General features: G+C 46.1%; 1 long non-coding RNA gene across 4 annotated transcripts; it reads left to right on the forward strand.

Moving 5' to 3' along the window:
- The first annotated feature begins 221 nt into the window (after positions 1–221).
- LOC119253494 (uncharacterized) lies at positions 222–7,497 on the forward strand. Of its 4 annotated transcripts, none has more exons than XR_005127098.2 (6): positions 222–320; positions 629–747; positions 879–941; positions 3,484–3,617; positions 4,244–4,383; positions 5,077–5,819. It is a non-coding gene; the product is annotated as an uncharacterized LOC119253494 (long non-coding RNA). The 4 variants fall into 4 exon arrangements; XR_005127099.2 differs by lacking the exon at positions 222–320 and adding an exon at positions 325–346; XR_008552835.1 differs by lacking the exons at positions 629–747; positions 5,077–5,819 and adding an exon at positions 7,361–7,497.
- The last annotated feature ends 541 nt before the right edge of the window (positions 7,498–8,038 follow it).

Consider the following 8,038-nt stretch of genomic DNA (forward strand, 5'->3'; position numbering starts at 1 on the left):
CTAAAGTAGTGGAAATCATGTTGACAAAGTTCAGATCCCAGTTCTGCCACTCACCAGCTGGGTGAACTTAACAAATTGCGTAAATTCTGTACCTCAAATTTTTCATCTGAAAAAGGTGATGATAATAGTACCCATCACATAGGTAATAAGATTAAATGACTTCATAAAGCCCTAGAACAGAGTCTGGACAGTGTTCTAGCATCATCACATTGTTTCTTCAAGGAGATAACTATGGCAGCCCCTTCAATGGAAGGGAGGGGCTGTGGAATGTTGTGAAAGTAGGAAAAAAGACTGATGATCATCTGATATAAAATTATGAAGTGAGAGGAATTCAAATATTGGCTAAGTATATACTCCCATAGAACTCATTGTACTGGTCGTGATTAAAAAAAAAAAAAAAAAGTGAAGCTTAAGAAATAACTTAGATCCCCCCACCCACCCCACCCCCAGCCTTAAGGCACTGAGTTGTTTCTCACTGGAAGTCACAGCCCACACTGGCGGGGATGTTTTGTAATGCGTGGCCTCTCAGGGACCTGATGGAAACCCCACCTTCTTGGAGCAACACCTCCTTGGTTGTTGTGACAAGATAGTTGGAGGGTCTCAGACAAGCCCTTCATTGATTTAGCAGGAAGTGGTCCATGTTGCCCAGAGACCAGAAGGCGTGCACAGCCCCACCTGCTCGCAGCAGGCAGGGTTATCAGGCAGATGACGCAGTAACCAGAGGACAGCAAGTGCCTCTGCCGCAGAGTGAGTGGGCTTGGATGGGGAAACAATAAATTTGTCTTTGGAAGTTGTATTAGCTGGTAAGAGCCACCATAAAAAAAAAAAAATACTACAGATTGGATGGCTTTAACAAGAGAAATTTTATTTTCTCACAGTTATGGAAGCTACAGGTCCAAGATCAAAGTATTGATTGGATTCTGCTGAAGGCCACCTACAAGGTATATCCTCACATGGTCTCCCTCTGTGCCCACCGCTGCTGTCCGTGTCTAATCTCTTCTCATAGAGACACCAGTCACACTGGGCTATCGGATTATAGCCCAGCCTGGAGGCCTCATTTTCACTTTATCACCTCTTTAAAGGCCCTGCCTCAAATACAGTCCTATTCTGATTTATTAGGGGTTAGAGCTTCAACATGAATTTGAGGGTGTACAGTTCAGCCCATTATTGATATTTTGTGTTTGACGTAACTGAAGGGGTCACCTAAGGCTATTCTTAAAAATAAATCAGTTTTTTTGGCCACTCCAGTGGTGCAGCAGGTTGGGCGCAGCGCTGTGGAGCTATCCATAGCCTCTGCAGTGCGGGTTTGATTCCTAGCAGGCCGGGAGATAACCACATGGGCAGCAGACCTCTCCTATTGGGCCCACTGCTCCCCTCAGCAGTGTCTTCAGTCTGTCTGCCTGTTCTGCTCCCCACTCTGTCTCTGGTGAATCGTCTCACCCTCCCGCACCTCTGGCCTGTAACCCAGCTCTTGTATAAATAAATAAATCTTTAAAAATAGACAAATAAATAAATAATCAGTTTTGTTAGATGATGGAAAGTTGACCCTAAGTCAAATGAGTCCATTCAACCTAAGGGACAGTGATCATAGATGCTATTTCTATTCAGTTTTTGACAGAATGAACAAGCTGAACATCACAAGCATGAAACAAAAGGAAAAATTCTTACATAAACAAAGAAAAATCTGATCTCTGGAATAGACAAATGTTAACAAAGAATGGAAATATTCACAGCTGTGAAATAAGTAATGAACTTAACCTGGCATTCGTTAAGGAAATTGAGGCCACAGTAATGATCCTAATTAAAATAAAATTAATCTCAGTGTCATACAGTAAACAGAAGACAACATGTCCATGATTATCCTTGCAGCTTTCATTAACCCATGATTAGAATCTCTATCACTGCCATGTCTCAGTCTACATCCTGCCAACACTTGGGAGAAGAGTTTAAAATTCAATCATGCAAAGTAAGCAAAAAACAGATGATTGAATTTTTCTCCATTCATCTGTTTTAGCATCACAGAAAAATAGCTAGTAACTAGAATTACAAGAAAGGGTGCCTGATGAATTTTCAGTGAAACACCAATCGGGTAAAATGTTTTCTCAATACACTATGAAAACCAGAAAAATCAGGGCCTCCCTGGTGGTGCAAGGGGTTAAGCACAGCACTGTGAAGCTGTCTTCAGCCTCTGCAGCATGAGTTTGATCCCCAGCCATCCAGGCAGCTGCCCACATGGCGTAGCAGACCTCTCCTGTCTCACCCGCTGCTGCCTCTACAGTGTATTTCAGTCAGTCTGCCTGTTCTGTTCCTCACTCTGTCTCTGGTGAATCCTATCGCCCTCCTACACCTCTGGCCTGTACCCCAGTTCATGTATACATAAATAAGTCTTTAAAAAAGAAAAAGAAAAGAAAATCAGAAAAATATACACATTGATATACTGTGAGTTACCATTCTAAAATACAATAGAAGGCCAGGGAGGAGATATTTTTCCAATTCTTTCATGATCACACGTCTAGGATATTGTAAAATCTCCTTTAACTTCTTCTATTTCTGCCCACACAGTTTAACTCGTGGGCCCCTGACTTGGCTCTTGTGTGTACGAGTTGCCCTCTGCATTTTGAGGGGGAATAGGTCAATCTCATGCACTTTACAATTCTCACAATGCCTCTTACAAGATTAAACATATCTGCCCCAAAAGAAATTCTTATTACAGACACACATCACTTAACGACAAGGATACAGTCTGAGAAATGCGTCACTGGGTGATTTCATCATTGGGCAAGCTTCACAGAGTGAGCTCGCACTAACACAGACGGTACAGTCCACTGCACACCCAGGCTAAGTGGTATCGGCTACCGGGACCACCATTGTCTACGCAGTCCAGGGTCACTGTGAGAATAGTTCACATGGTGTAAAATACAGGGGCCATAAAAATCCTAACTGAGTGGGGTGGGAGGGAAAGAAGGGGTCATAGCTTTTAAACTGACATCAGGTACAGAATTACCGAACCGAGATTGTCAGGTAAAGTCTAGAAAAATGGAATTGCTGGACTTATATCCTTGACCCCAGAGCAACCACTGCAGTCATCACTGAGGCAGAGGTTTAGGGGACTCTGTTCCCAAGTATAACCCAGTCCACCCTGACACGTGTCACTGTCCCTTTAATAACCGCAGTGGATGCAGCAGTTGATATTCCAAAGCACATTTTGCAGCTATAAAGTGAGGGCGAGTTTAGTTTGGCTTGTGGCTTGGAATGAGAAATGTGTGCAGCCAACCAGGCTATTCATCTTGGTTTGGTTGATTCATCCATCAAAATCACTTGGTATGTGTTTCAAGGACACAGTTTGAATAAATTAATTTAAAAAATAATAAAGTATAGGGCCATTCTAGGTCATTAGTTTTCAAATTTTCAGCAATACTCTTGAATTTTCCCTCCTCTCCTCAGAGAATTTCACCAAAACTATCTTATTTTCCTTTTAACCAGCAAGCAGGACAGGAAATTCAGGCCAGACTAAGAGCCAGAAAGTCCTGACGGATCGTTACTTCCTGGCTGGTGTTCTGTGATATTTGCAGGAGGTGTCTGTGTTGGAGGGTGAAGTCGAGCCCCGACAGCTCCAGGTGTGTGATACAGTCATGGCCGCAGCACGCCACAGACACTGGCCCATGGGGAAATGGAACAGTCCTGCGTGCCCAAGAGCCGCTTCCCAAAAGGTTGCAGGGAGGGGAGGCAGAGCAGGAAGGAGCAGCAGGACCACAGCACTCTTCCTGGAGGGCTTGGAGAACAAGCAAGGGCCAATTTTGGTGATTTGTTCCTTGTGGGCCCACTACGTGTCAGGGGACACCTCACAGAGTAAGACAGGCAACTCCCTGCCTTCCTGGACCTTACCATCTAGTGACGCCCCTAGTTGCTGCTTGCCGTGGCCAGAACCTTCTAGAAGATCCAAGATCCATGGACTGTTATCCCAGTGGCTGCTTCTGATTTCAGCTTCTCAGCCTCTACCTTCAGACCCCACCTTTGCCCGGTCGGCCACACCAGACAGCTCTGTCTGAGACCACGCAGCCCATAGGGGCTTCCTGGCAGGGGCCTGTGTGCATCATCTGTGTGTCAGCCACAGCCCCTCACCTGAACTCCTCTCTCAAAGTTGCTGTCTGTGGGTGAGGGCCCCTTCTTCTGACCACCACGGAGATCTAGTGTCAGAATCCAGGAAACTACTGAGCCCCACATGTTCTGTTCCCTCCATCAGCCACCAAGATGCTTCCCTGAATTCAGTGACCTTCAGAAGAGCTGGTGAGGAAGTGGAGACGTGGGAGCTCTTGGACACCACTGGTGGGAATGCACATCAGTGCAGCCACTATGGAAAACAGGATGGAGGCTCTCAAAAAGGTAAAAATAGAAATACCATATGGGGCCTCCCTGGTGGCACAGGGGTTAAAGACAGCCCTATCAAGCTATTGCCAGACACTCGGCATGAATTTGATCCCCAGCCGGCCAGGGAGCAACCCACATGGTGCAGCAGACCACCCCTGCCTCACCTGCTCCCCTCAGCAGTGTATTTCAGTAGATCCACCTGTTCTGCTCCCCACTCTCTCTGGTGAATCCTCTCACCCCCCCATCACCCCGGCTTACAATGGACATGATGTGGAAATAACCCATGGTACTGACAATGGATGAAAGGCTGAAGATGTGATGCATATACACAGTGCAATAGTTCTCAGCCATAAAAAGGACGTAATCTCACCTTTTACGACAACATACATGGACCTTGAGGGGATTATGCTAAGTGAAGTAAGTCAGAAGGAGAAAGACAAATACTGTATGGTTTCACTCGTTTGTGGAATATAAAGGGGGAAAAAGCAAAGACTCTGACCACAGAATATTGGTTACTGGGGGAGGGGGGGGACAGAGGGGCCTCTGGTGGGTACAGGGGTGCTGGATATTTGGGGGTGGGTGTGCTGTGATGCGTGTTCAGTTGCTGGGGTGAGAAACTAGTCATTGAAACTTAGAGTTATAAACTTACCTTTGTAAAAAAATACAACAAATCAGTAACTTTCACACCTTTTTGATCCTGATCCACAGAAACAAGTATGTGTTACACAGTGTTCAGGAAACTTCTTATCAGTCTAATTAGGAGCCCATTCCTGAGTTACTTTCAGAATCTGGCTACAAATGAAAAAGTCTTTGGTAAAGCATCCATTTGCAGTGGAGAACTTAAAAAAAAGAAGATGCTTAGAGCGAGACTAAGCCAAGAAAATCAATGCTCGGGTAGAGGTCAGTTGATTCTTAACTAATGCAGTCATCTGGGCGAGCAGGTAACTGGTTTGCTTAAGCGGTTAATTCCATGAAAGTCCAGCAGAAAGCACTTCAGTGTTTCATCTGGAATGCTCATTTCTTTGCAGAAAGAGGTCGTGACTTCACCACACTCAGGATTCTGTCCAGACGAGGCTTGGGACAATTTTCCCTTTATAACTGCAAGCAGAACGCAAAGGGCTAAGACAAAATACTTACACTTTAGCCAGTCAACAAAGCTCAAGTTTTTCTCTTATTTTCTATTTCTTTAATTTTTTTTAACTTTATAACACATTAACGGTTCCCACTCTGCGGCATGAAAACACTGTGGACCATGTACCCGGCGCCAGAGGCCAAGTCATGCCGGAAGCGCCGCTTTACAACGTGAGTTACTTGCAAGAATGAGCCGACTGGAAATTAGTATGGTGCTTTACCCTGGATGCCTTCATTTAAATGCTTGTTGTTACTTGCCAAGGTCAAAATGTTTTCTAGGAAACACAGCTGTAATTTTATAGTAAGAGCCCATATTAAAAGATAAGAAAGTTCATGGGAGTTTTACTTGCCATCCCTAGAAACCAGAAGCAGCCACCGTGCCCGTCAACATAATGGCTGGCAGACGGCAGACGCTTGGTCATCAAAGGCCTCGTTTCCACCATCCCCGTAAAGACAAAGGCTGGGGTGACGGGGGTGATAACCTCATCATCATGATGAGAACAAAGACAGACATGAGCAGGAGGACACGTAGTTATATGAAGCTCAAGAACAGGTGAAAAACCATTCAGTGGTGACGGAGGGCTGACCTGGAGGGAGGGGCATTGGCAAGGAAGGGGCAAGATGATCCCTCCTCGGGCTAGAAACACTGATTTTAATCTGAGCGGCAGTTACACAGAGGTAAACCCACAAAATCTCTACCTGGATATGTTTTATCACAAAGAAAAATAAGAAACAAAAAGAATATGCTTTATAGACATGCATTTTAATGGCAACATTGTGGAGAGAATTTATTTCCAATTCCTACATTTCTAACGGCAGCTTCAACGTAGAAGGTCACATGTACATCTTAGGAAGCTTACATGTCACCTGTTATCACGGATGCCACACTTGCACAACACACTTTGCCCCTGCACCATAAATACCGTGTTGATTGCTACTGCCTCTCATGTCATTCCTACAGTACCTGTGGGTGGTGCAAAGTGTCCAGGCATCACCATTCTGACTTTATAAACAAGCAAATGGAGACTCAAAAAGACTAAGAGATGTGTCCAAAGTCATACACCTGAGTATTGCCCTCAGTATTGCCCTCCTTCAACTGAGGACAGACCTCAGCTCACCTGAATCCAGATCAAATCCTCCACAACACCAGCATCTCCCCTTCAGCCAGGAATGAAAAGAAGACCCCAGGGAAGCCCTCAGCGTCGTCTCCCTTCCACCCCAAACACCCTGGAAGAACAGACCCCCACCTAGAGGGATGACCAGGGAGCGGCAATTATCCGGTAGCAGTAAATAGAGCCACCACACAGGACATGAACGGTACTTGTGAGCAACATGGTTCCCATTGTCACAGGTGACTCCTCTCAGCAAACTCCTGGGTAGGAAAACTTATCTCCCCTTTATAGAGGAAGGGACTGAGACTCAGAGAAGTTCAGTAACTAGCCCAAGGTCACACAGCAGAGAAGTGGGAGGCCAGGGATGTCTGGCCTCAAAGCTTGTGCCTTCTGCCTCTGTTACCCTCCTGTTTACCAAGTTTGTTTTTTTTTTTTTTAGATTTATTTATTCATTTACATAAGAACCGGGGTACAGGCCAGATGCGCGGGAGGGTGCCAGAGACAGAGTAGGGAACAGAACAGGCAGACTGACTGAAATGCACTGCTGAGGGGAGCAGCGGGCGAGACAGGAGAGGTCTGCTGCGCCATGTGGGACCGTAGCCCACCAGCTGGGATTGAACAGGCGCTGCAGAGGCTGCAAACAGCTTCACAGCGTGGCGCTCAACCGCCTGCGCCACCAGGGGAGGCCCTTCCTCTACCAAGTTTTAACAGAAATCAATCTTACTGAAATGCTTGCAACCACGCCCCAGCTCAAATCTGTTTGCTGAGCCCCAGTCTGCTAGCTGAGGGCATAACTGCTGCCCAGTGGATCTGAGGTGTTAGAGCCCAAGAAAATTACACCCGTGATTCACTGCAAAGATTCTGATGGGATCAGAAGAACAGAGACCTTAAGAAGGTGAGTCTCTAGTGAACATTTTAAAAAACAGACCCATTTATTTAGGCCAAATTAGAGAAGAATTCACCATGTCCCCTACAGGCCGTAACGACCAACATGTTAAATCAAAATTAACCTTCATAAAGGACACGTGTGTGTTACACAGAGTTACAGGTCACACCTGAGCTTCAGGCAGGCTTTTTCCACTGTCAGCTCTGAGATCACTTACCTTCCCTAGGGCCTCAGCTCAGTCAAGGCTGAGGCCTCCCCATCTCTCTCCGTGACTCTCGGTGAGGGAGCCCCGCGCCCTGGGCCTCCAGGCCTGACACTTGCAGCTAGGCCCATAGGAAACAACTTCACCAAGGAGCCCAATGTCTCCATGGGCTGGGCCCAGCCCCAGAGATTGGCAAAGGCCTTTGTTCTACCTGGTCAGGCCCAGGAAGAGGACCAGCTGCAGGCAAGGGGGACAGCTAGAGAAGGGCAGATTTATCCCTTTGTTCTTTGTGGATTTCATTAAAGCAATGTCACGGAACAAGACATCAAAGCCTTTCTG

Source organism: Talpa occidentalis, unplaced genomic scaffold (assembly GCF_014898055.3).
Source record: "Talpa occidentalis isolate TD23 unplaced genomic scaffold, MPIMG_talOcc4v2.1 talOcc4.2, whole genome shotgun sequence".
Lineage (NCBI taxonomy): Eukaryota > Metazoa > Chordata > Mammalia > Eulipotyphla > Talpidae > Talpa > Talpa occidentalis.